The sequence below is a fragment of the Adiantum capillus-veneris genome, chromosome 10 (assembly GCF_014529385.1).
Source record: "Adiantum capillus-veneris isolate H3 chromosome 10, ASM1452938v2, whole genome shotgun sequence".
NCBI lineage: Eukaryota > Viridiplantae > Streptophyta > Polypodiopsida > Polypodiales > Pteridaceae > Adiantum > Adiantum capillus-veneris.
The window spans coordinates 393,525-405,419 of NC_140940.1; the positions used below are offsets into that span (position 1 = coordinate 393,525).

The 11,895-nt window shown below is 45.7% G+C and overlaps 1 pseudogene; it reads right to left on the minus strand.

The window, feature by feature from the left end:
* Positions 1–4,892: 4,892 nt before the first annotated feature.
* On the minus strand, positions 4,893–6,826 carry LOC147448348 (uncharacterized; annotated as a pseudogene).
* Positions 6,827–11,895: the final 5,069 nt, after the last annotated feature.

Below are 11,895 nucleotides of genomic sequence, written 5' to 3' on the forward strand. Positions count from 1 at the left end.
AGCTGATATAGAGCCCTTAGCTCTCGGCCTTCACCTACTCCACTCGACTCACCTTTTCATGCAGCTTTCTTGGTTGTGATATCCCCTTTCAAAGAGAGCGCTACCCCACTCCTATGATCCCAAGTTCACCAGATTCTCCACAGGCAACTCCCCTCTATTGAGGACTTCGGTCGGGCCGCTCCTCTCCGACCATCCCACCCTGCCACGCCTCCTCTTGCTGCTCTAAGCGGCCTCCATCCCCTACATATAGCGCAGTTAGCCACTCGATGGGCTGTACCCCTGGTGGCCCCTCATGGGCAACCCTCAGCCTTCATGGCCAAGCCTCTTGGCGGCATCCCTCTTGCTCCCGGCTGCTGCAGTCCTGCTGCGACTTGGCAGCCCTTTGTGGCCTTCCTCGCCCACTGCAGTGTTGGCAATAAAAAAATTACATCAAGGCAGACCTCCAACCATAGCTGTGAAGCAAATAGGAACTGATGCTAATCGATAAACAACAACTAATCTAACAAAGTAAATAATGAGAGAGAGAGACACTGTAGTGTAGCAAGGAAATGAAGCTAACTTGTATTGATAGAATGAAATAAGAACTTGCACGCTCTTCAACATAACAAAGGTGTCTTTATATACATTAGGCAAGGGGAGCCTTATTGGGTAAGTGCTAGGATGAAGGGACGTTGCCTACATTAGGGGGAGATGATTTAGGGGGTGGGTGAGATGATTGAGGCACTGAGTGAGCACCGTTAATAGTGGTAGGATATTTCACATCCCCCCGTAACGGTGAACACCTCATTACATGGGAGAATCTCCCCCTTAAGGAGGTGTGCAAGCAGTAGGCACAAGTGACAAATTTCGACATGCTGTAGTTTAGGTCGTAGCAGGTACTGATTTGGTGAGAAAATCTGCCCAATTGTGAGCAGTGGGCACATATTGCAACTTTAAAAAACCATTGGCGACCAATTCCTTGATGAAGTGATAACTGATTTTGATGTGATTTAGTTTGTTGGAGAAACTGGGGGAAGCAGCCAGAGCAATTGCAGATTGGTTGTCGCAGTAGAGGGTTATGGCTTCTTCCGAGATAGGATATGGAAGTTGAAATTCTTGAATGAGCTCAGAAATCCAGAGAGCTTCCCTGGAAGCAAGAGCAGCAGCTACATATTCGGCTTCAGTCGTTGAAGAGGCAATTGAAGATTGTCGTTTCGTTTGCCAGGATATTGGGGCACCTGAAAGAGAGAATATATAGCCACCTGTGGAGAAGCAGCGGGGATCATCCCCTGCCCAATTGGCGTTGACATAGCCACTCAAAGAGATAGGGGTAGTGGGATCATAAGCATAAGTGAGAGCATAGTGCTTAGTGGTCAGAAGATAGCGAAGTGTGCGTTTTGCAGCTTGCTTGTGTGCTTTGCATGGCTGTGACATAGCGCGAGATAAGATATGGCCAGTGTAGCAGAGATCAAAGCGAGTGCAGGATATCAGATAACGAAGCTGACCACAAAACTTGGGATAATGAAGAGAAGGCCAATAGAGCTCATCAGCAGGAGAGTATGCATGAAATTCAGGAGCTAAGTGGTGTTTGAGAGGAGGGGGCTGAATTCAGGAGAACAAGTGCTCATGCCATAATAAGTGAGAAGCTCTTCAATGTATTTTTCCTGGGTGAGTTTGATCCACTTGCCATAGGGGTCGCGAAGCACTTGAATGCCGAGAAAATACGTCATTGGTCCCTTGTCACTGACATGGAATTCTTGTTGGAGACAGTCGATGGCGCGCAATACCATGATTTCAGTGGTGTCGATGAGTGGGATATCATCCACAAATAATCCCAGAATGGTGAGGCCATCATTTGTACACCAGATGAAGATATTGAAGTCGACACTGAGTCGCTCCCAACCACATGCAATGAGATAATTGTGTATGCGTGTATACCATTCACGTGCAGACTGTTTGAGGCCGTATATAGGCTTATTTAGCTTGCAAACATAGTCAGGATAATATGGATTTGCAAAGTGAGGGGGTTGGGTCATGTAAACAAGCTCGTAGAGCAAGCCGTGCAAAAACGCTGTTTTAATGTCAAGGTGATGTAGGGGCAAATTATACTTTGCAGCTATAGCGACTAAAAGTCTAAATGCAGTTAGGCCTAGAACAGGGGAGTATGTATCAAAATAGTTTACACCATACCTCTGTCTATAGCCGCGAGCGACAAGTCTGGCTTTGTAACACTCAATTCTGCCATCCGGGAAGTACTTTTTCTTCAATAGCCATTTGCATGTGACTATATTGTGATGATGTGATTTGGCAAAAATGCATCCTTCACAGAGGGTAATGGGAGTGAGATGCTTGGGCAAACCGAGGGCAAGCTGGCAGTGTGTGAGCTGATGTAAAACATGTTGAGAAATGTGACCTAGTCTATAGTGCCATTTGAGGGCGGTGTCGTGTGGGGAAGATTGTGCAGAAGATGCAAGAGCATGTGCAGGAGATGAATCACCTAGAGGGTAGAGTCGCCCAACCTGGGGTACCTGAAGATTGATATGCCGGCCATTGACATCTCGGGCTTGTATGTTGCAACCATTTTTTGTGAATTTAATGGTAATACCTGAAGAGGTTAGCTCGCTAACAGAAATAAGATTTTTCTTTAAGCCAGGTACATAATAAACTTTAGATATAGTAGTGCGTAGGCCATTGGGAAGATTGATGGTGGCATCGCCATAGGCTGTAGCAAGTTGGAGGCTATTATCTTCGAGACAGACTTCTAGGGGAGTGTGGAGATAGGTTAAATTTGAAAGCCAATGAAATTGATAGGTCATATGGTGGGTGGCACCAGTGTCAAGTAGCCAGAGATCAGGGGATGAACTATGGAGAGTAGCGGCATATAATTGCATAGGATAAGAAGGGTTATTCTCATATGTAGATATATCAGCATAATGAGCTTGGCCATGAGAAGAGGGTGAAGACAGAAGGGGTCTAGCCCCCCCTTGAGGGTATGACGGATAAAATTGAGAATATGCAGTAGGAGGCCGAAAATTACCTTGATTACGGGGTTGCCGACAATCCTTTGCAATATGACCAAACCGATGGCAATTTGTGCATTGCTTCGGGCTTGAATGATGCTTCTTTCCATGGTTGTGGTGCTGACGAGGAGGGCGAGAGTGGTTGAACGTCTTCTTGTCGGGGTGAGGTTTGTGAGGTTTAGCCATAGTGATTAATGCCGTAGACTTTTGCGAGCCATTGGTGTGGTCGCGAAGGGTTTTTTCTTGTTGAATCTTTGCTACTAGATTTTGTAGCTGTAGATTTTCCGTCGTGGCTTGTGTGGTAATGAAGGCCCTCCATGATGCGGGGAGGGAGGCCAACAGGAGCATGGACTGCAGCTCTTCAGGGATTGGTAGCCCTGATATGAGTACTTCGTCTAGAAGTATTTGCCAAGTTTCTAAAAACTTGGATGAGGACTGACCTTCTTGCATAGTGGTGTTTACCAGTTTCTTGATCAAGGAAACTTGGTAAACGAGGTCGGTATGCTCGTAGTTCTTCTCAAAGAACTTCCAAATAGCATTGGCGGTGGTGAGCTTTTTCACCATTTGGACTTGCTGGTCTTGACAGTGGAGAATAAGCTCCATCTTGGCACTATTATTTTTACTTTGTCAAGCATTATAGACGTCGGAGATGCCAATAGGATCCTTGTCTTTGGGTTTGTCGGGTTGAGCTTCGACGCCCGACGTAATTTCTCAGAGTTGAAGCTGTGTAAGGTAAAGCTCCATTCGTATCTTCCATACTTGATAATTCGTGCCGTTGAGTTTGTCGATGACGTAGCGAAGCTTGTATGCGGCAGAGGACATAGAGGATGACTCGGCCATCGTGCAAGGCTCCAGATTCCTTGACGTGAACGAGCAAACCTTCGAGTGCTTGGAAGATAATAGAGAGGGGCTCTATATGACAGAGATGCAAGGGGCTAAGGCGAGTTCCTAAGCTCTACAAAGCTCTGATACCATGTGAAGCAAATAGGAACTGATGCTAATCGATAAACAACAACTAATCTAACAAAGTAAATAATGAGAGAGAGAGAGACACTGCAGTGTAGCAAGGAAATGAAGCTAACTTGTATTGATAGAATGAAATAAGAACTTGCACGCTCTTCAACATAACAAAGGTGCCTTTATATACATTAGGCAAGGGGAGCCTTATTGGGTAAGTGCTAGGATGAAGGGACGTTGCCTACATTAGGGAGAGATGATTTAGGGGGTGGGTGAGATGATTGAGGCACTGAGTGAGTGAGCACCGTTAATAGTGGTAGGATATTTCACAATAGCCTCCACAAGCATGTGCTGCCAACTCGCACCCCGTACAGGTCTAGACCCGGCTCGACCTCGGCCCTTCAACTTCTGCAATCTTCCTTGCTAGCGCCCCTCCTCTGGGCTCCTCTCTGATCACCAACCGACCCCCCTCACTTTTGGCGGCCACCCCCAATATGTCATCACCGTTTTTTCTGCTCTCCAAGCCCATGCCGAGTGCAGTCTTCCTCCTCACCCTGCGAGATGGCTCCCCCCGACTGTAATAGCCCTCCAATGGGCTGTTGCCCCCCCTTCTCCTTGCTACAACCTCTCGGCTTCTGCCAGCCCGCCAAGCTAAGCTCCCCCCGGCTCTCCCCATGCAAACTGTCCTTCCCCTTATGGCAGCCCATCACATTCCACAGATGGCGCCCACTCTTGCTCACCACCTGGTGTCCCCATGCCGTCGGCGGCTCCCATGCAACTCGCCAACAACTGGTGCCTCTTTCCCTGGCTTTTGCACGTCACCCTCTGTTGCAACTGTAGACCGATATTAACTTCAAAAGAAACTATTTCCCTTTTAAAAAAAATTAAAACTGCGACTTAGCTGTGTTTCCCGCGCTCTTCAATGGCTGGCACCTCTCATACTCTACAGCAAAAGCGTGCCTTCAACCTCCCTCCGACACTTAGAGCAACACCTTTTTCTTCAGCTCTCGGCCCTCCTTTTTTCTCAGACCATGGCGATCCTCGGGCCTCCCGTCCCCTTCGTTCCAATGCAACTTGCTCACCATAGCAATCGACAAATGACCGTGTTGAGCGTGCTCTTCGAGTATTCATATCACGACAACACCTAACGAGGATATCGACCATACTTCAACATTTGTCACAACTCACCCTGGCAAATCTTCGGAACGGCCTTCGACCAACTTAGAGCCACATTTCGCATACACATCATGATCAAGCTTGCCGCTATCGGCATCTGGCACCAACTCCACCGCTTCGACCTGTATCTGCATGATACCATAGCGAGGCTATAGCCATTATTCTGATCATTTCTCAACCCCTCATTGAGCATTCATGCTCAACCATAGCATTATTTAGATAAGATATCAGTGCATAAGAAGAATATTGATAGATACTATGTACATGAGCTAGATAAATAGCAGTAGATAAATAGATAGAGACTCATTGGCTGTAGCACCCGCCTGGGTCAAATGGAAAGCTATAGGCTCTCCCAAGCATAGTGTAAACTCCACCTGGATAAAAAATCTGGCATTGATCATCACCACCCGTCTGTAACGCAGATACGCACCATCCCTGCTTTGCATTTGTAAACCTGTAAGCCATCCATGTATGTAGCTCTTGACTACATAGCCCTTCAAAAAACTGCTTGCATGAGCCTTCTTCACACATAAAAAAAACCTGTACACCTTGCAGAGCCTTTGCATCATCTGTTTCCTAGCCGTCAGCTAGAGAGCTCTCCACAACATCGTCCTCTTCAAAAAAGCCTGGCAGCCGATACAAAGATACCTATAGAGCAACCTTCAACACCATATGTATCCATAGCATAGCATAAAGTAGAAACACACTGCAATCTGCCTCCACCTGCTGCATATCCAAGCCTACATGTTTTCTAAGCATACCCTCTATTGTAGGTTCTTCAAACGGCACACACTCTATACTTGATTCACCATGCCAATCTTCATCCACTGTAGCCTGTGATGCTTCATCCTCAACCACTTCATGCGAGAGCAAATTGGATTTCTCACCCATCTTTTCCTGCTCTTTAAGGACTTCTTGTACGAACATACCATCTGCTAAGTGAGAAGAAAGCCATGATCTATTACCTCATTTTTTGATAGGTCGACATCATCAACACCTTGTGGAATGCACTACCGCTCTTCAACACAATCGGTAGGGCAAGGTTGCCCAACCCCCTGGCTAGCTTATTTCTGTACAGTTTCGATCATCACTTTGCTGACATCTTCAAACTTGTCCTGTGAGCTCTGATCCATAACTTCACTTGATTCTTCATGCATACACGTTTCAATCAAGACCGCATCACTGCTAGCCGGGCTAACAGACTCTTGTACAACCTCACACCACATTGGAGGCACAAACTGAAACGAATGACTAAAATGGCTTACCAATGGAAAAGTAGCTACCTCTTTGACGCTTGAACTCCCCTTTGGCTTCATGGCATGACGCAACTCCATTGTCGAGCTATATCCATAGTCTTTCGGCTTCAACAAACCCATCTCCAGCTTCTTCTTTGCTTTCCTGCTCTTTGCCTTGGCTAAGAAAACCATTTGCTCATAGTCCTCTGCACCACCACATTCGACCTTCTCTTTGATTCGCGGATGCAAGCAGGCTAGAAACTGTTCTCGCTTGAAATAATCTCCATTTCGCACACATGTAACAGCAGCTAGTCTCTCCCAAATAGACTCAAATTTATTAAAAAACAAAGCAAAGTCTTCACTTACATCCTGCTTGAGCTTGCTCAATTGCTCATCCAAATCCGATGGAGAAACTCGCTTCTCAAAAGTTTCAACAAATTGTTTGGGAATCTCGCTCATCGATTGACGATCTGCAACCTTCAATCCTTCAAACCAGGCTTTGGCTCGTCCTCGTAGAACCAATGGTAGGGTCTTCAATTTGGCTTCATGTCCACAAACTCTCAAATGCAACAAGTATAGCTCTAGATCAAAAAACCAATCCGAAGCTTCTTCTTCTCCAGCAAGCACCAAGTCAATATCATGCGTAATCTTCAGGCTTTAAAACTTCATCGAGGAGCAATCAATAGATCCTCATTGGGGGCACCACTGATGGGATGGGGGAACAGGATACAACACCCGGTACACAATATGACTGCCTCTCTATAGCCCAATAGATATCCAGTACCCCAAGCCACACAGAAACATACATGCACACACTTTCTGCAACTTGCACTGAACAACCTCTCTTATGAGCAACTTCGGCTACACACAATCGCATTTACTGACGCACACACTAATGCACACATATCTGTAAACACACTCACACCGGGAGGCCTCGCATGCCTCCACCGCACACAAAATAGCTCACTCAATCAGTCTCTCTCCCTCTCTCCACAAACACACACACAAAGACCCGGAGCCAACGATACCACGGGTGCCATGTTTGAGACAAGATGAAGAAACAACATGATCCAAATCGAGTAATCGCCACAAATCATAAAAAAACCATGCATCAAAACAGATATGCGGGTACGATGATGGCATCAACACCACGACAATCCTTGCTTCTGGCTTGCAGCCATGGCGGATCTCCTTTAACCTCATTTTCGATTATCGACCACCCTCGTTGCCGGCTCTCTTGCTCTACAACTGCTCCCCATGTAGCCCTCTTGCACCTTCTCTGTAGCTGCTATAGAGCCCTTAGCTCTCGGCCTTCACCTACTCCACTCGACTCACCTTTTCATGCAACTTCCTTGGTTGTGATATCCCCTTTCAAAGAGAGCGCTACCCCACTCCTATGATCTCAAGTTCACCAGATCCTCCACAGGCAACTGCCCTCTATTGAGGACTTCAGCTCCGACCATCCCACCCTGCCACGCCTCCTCTTGCTGCTCTAAGCGGCCTCCTTCCCTTGCAAATAGCGCAGTTAGCTACTCGATGGGCTCAACCCTGGTGGCCCCTCACGGGCAACCCTTAGCATCATGGACAAGCCTCTTGGTGGCATCCCTCTTGCTCTCGGCTCCTGCAGTCCTGCTCCGACTTGGTGGCCCTTTGTGGCCAGCTCGTGATAATTTTCGAGCACTAGTCCGCTCTGGCAGGTTGCCACCTCAGCCGTAGAGCCATGCTGGTCGTCGCGAGAAAAGTCAATGCCGGCGCCGTTGTGTACTGCAGCCGAAAGCCTGCACACTGGAACCTCGGAAAGTTGTAGCTCTAAACGCCTGCACGGCTAAAAGGCAGAGCCGATTGCAGAGTCAGCCAAAGGACGCCCTCTCCCTCTCTTCTTCTCTGAAGCACACACTCTCTACGCCGCCGCCCGCCTGCATTGGGACTGCATTGGCACGAGCCCTCGAAGCCGGGAGCCCTTTCGTTTTCCGCCCTCAGGCCCTCCTTTACAGCCCCTGCGTCTGCGCATTTATTTAGAGAGAGAGAGAGAGAGAAGAGAGAGACTCTTAGAGAGAGAGAGAGAGAGAGAAAGAGAGCACCCTGGTCGAGCCGGGTGAGCCGGATGCTTGGTCTGTGCTATTTATTTAGAGAGAGAGAGAGAGAGAGAAGAGAGAGACTCTTAGAGAGAGAGAGAGAGCGTCAGTCCAGGGAAAAATGGAGAGAGAGAGAGAGGGAAGATTATTTTTCTAAATATTCTTGGCAAAATCCAGGGAATATAGGAAATTGAAGTATGATTTTGTTGGAACATTGTGTGTGTGTGTGTGTGAGTGAGAGAGAGAGAGAGAGAGAGAGAGAGAGAGAGAGAGAGAAAATATGGCCAATTCCATGATTTTCATTTGCCAACCCAATTAAATATAACTTTGTAATTGGTCTTACCGCCTCTTAATACCTTGTCTTCATGTCGAAGAATGGACTCGGGCTGTAGCACCTCCTCTTGGTCCTCGATCTCCGGTGGGTCTTCAATAGTTGGTTCTTGAGGTGGCTCTCCTTTGTAAGGCTTTAATAGGCTCACATGGAAAGCATTGTGTATGAGCCAATGATTGGGCAACTTGAGTTGATAGGCCATCTCGTTGATTGGCCTAAGAATCTGGAAAGGACCATAGTACCTTTTTGCTAGTTTAGCATAGTACTTTTGGTGGCCCGTAGGATTCTTGCCCGTTGTGTGCCTTAATCGAGCCTTGGGAAACTTTAACAAGACCCAATCGTTTTCTTTAAAGGCTTGGGCTCTTCTGTGCTTGTCAGCAGCAGCCTTTTGCCTTTGCTGTGAGATAGAGATAGCATCCTTAATCTTTTGAAAACATTCTTGTAGGTCTCGGCTATACTCATCTGCAGCGAAGATCTTCCCATGTACCTTAAGTAGCAAGGGACTTTTTGATCTTCCCTCGATTACCTCGAAAGGTGCTTTTCCCGTGGAAGTATGTACAGTGTTATTGTAAGCATACTCCACTAAGGGTAAGTACTTCTCCCATTGGGATCTTTGATCTACTTCCGTTACATAGGCTTTTAGTAGACCGAGAATGGTTAGGTTAGCTATTTCACTTTGGCCATCCGTTTGTGGATGATAGGCCGAAGAGAAGTTTAGCCTTGTCCCTAAATTCTCAAAGAGACCCTTCCAAAAATTACTGGTCATTCTAGGATCTCTATCCGACACTATGGACATTGGCAAGCCATGGTACTTGAAGATTTGTGAAATGAAGAGGGTTGCCATTTGATGGGCTTTGATAGTCTTTTTGACAGGTATAAAATGAGCTTGTTTACTAAACCTGTCTACTATCGTCCATATTCCCGTATTCCCATGGATAGATTTAGGCAATCCAAAGATAAAATCCATGGATATGCTCTCCCATGGTGAATTAGGGATTGGCAAGGGTTGAAGCAATCCAAGTTGCTTCCGTCTATCAAATTTTGTCTTTTGGCATACCACACATTTGGAAACATACTCTTGTATGTTCACTTTCATGGTAGGCCAATAGAAATATGTTTCAATTCCCTTTAAGGTAGACTGAATGCCTCTATACCCCGCATAAGGTGGAGCATGAGATTCATACATTACTTTCTCACGTAGTGAGTTAGCGATGCATAGTCTATTGCCATAGAGAAGATAACCATCTTGTAAAGTGAATGGTTCTTCTTTCTTCCCTAATGCCAGGGCTGAAATCACATCTCTAAAGTCGGAATCAATAGCGTACTCATCTATCATTGAAGATAGATCATTGTGAGTTGCTATGGAAACCGCATTCACTCTCTGCCGTCTTGAGAGTGCATCGGCTACTTGATTGTGCTTGCCAGCAATGTGAGCAATATGAAAATGAAATTGCGAAAGAAAATTTGCCCACCTCATTTGTTTGTCGGAGAGCTTGGTCTGCGTCATGAAGTACTTAAGACTTTGGTGATCCGTTCGCAGAATGAAAGGAGTCCCCAATAAATAGTGCTTCCATGAGTCTAAGGCATGTGGAACTGCAAGGAGTTCCTTTTCGTATATGCCTAGAGCTTGCTCAACAGGATCGAGCCTTCGACTCTCATAGCCTATGGCATGCCCTTCTTGGAGCAAAACAGCTCCAAGGCAATCACCACAAGCATCACATTGGACCTCAAATGGTTTTGAGAGATCCGGTAGTGTAAGCACAGGTTGAGAGATAAGCTTTTCTTTAAGCTTTTCGAAAGCATTGTTTTCCTTAGCAGACCATGTATACCTAACGCTTTTCTTTGTTAGTTCATGTAATGGTCCCGCAATTTGTGAGAACTTTTCTATGAAGCGTCTATAGTATGCACACATACCTATAAAGCTTCTTAATTCATGAAGATTCCTTGGTTTAGGCCATCCTTTTATTACCTCTAACTTGGATGGATCCATTTGGATGCCATCTTGAGAGATAATGTGACCTAAATACTGAATCTCTTGCAAGAAAAATTCACTTTTCTTTTGATTAACATAAAGTTTATTCTCTCTCAAAACTTGAAATATTACCTGGAGATGTTGCTTATGTTCCTCCAATGAATTAGAGTAGATGATAATAATATCATCAAAGAACACTCCAGTGAAGGTTCGATGAGGCCTGAACAGCTTCTCCATCAAGTGATTGAATGTGGCTGGTGCATTGGTCAAGCCAAAAGGCATGACAATGTATTCGTAAAGACCAAATGTAGTACGAAATGCGGTCTTTAATACAATGTCTTGATCAACTATCCTTATTTGATGATAGCCACTTTTTAGGTCAACCCTACTGAAGTAGGTCGATCCTTGTAGCTTATCAAATAGGTCTTCTACCCGTGGAACGGGAAACCTATTCTTGATAGTGATCCAATTTAGTGCTCTATAGTCGACACACATACGATATATGCCGTCTTTCTTTTGCACTGATAGCACAGGTGAGCAAAATGGAGATGAGCTTGGCCTAACCATACCCTTCTCAACTAACTCATGCACTTGCCGCATAATCTCCTCTTGTTGAGCTTGAGAAACTCTATAAGGAGGTTTATTAGGCGGTGAACTTCCTGGAAGAAGTTCAATTGCATGGTCATCATTACCTCGTTTAGGAGGTAGCTCACAAGGGATGTCGTCAATAAAAACATCTTGAAACCCCTTGAGAAAATTGGATAACTCTAATTCCTTTTGGTTGCTTTTACTTTCTTTTGCTAAAGCATTAGGTTCATTTTGAGAGTCTTTAACAAAAATCATGTACACGGAAATAGAGCTCTTTATTGACTTGTTGAAAGCTGGTGTATGTACAATGGGGATGGTGTTACCCATTTCCTTAGCATCTATATACATGTCTTTTTCCCTGAACTTAAAAGAGATTCTCCTTTCAGGAAATTTAACATCGGCAGCCAGGCGGTCAAACCATGGTGCCCCTAGGATTACATCCTCATGCTTGAGAGGAGAGATAAAGAAGTCCTCTTTGTCCACATAGCCTTGGACATGAAGCCTCAATTTCCCGATTAAGGGAGTGACTGAAGCTTCTTGCCCCTTGAAGGCACTGTCTGCT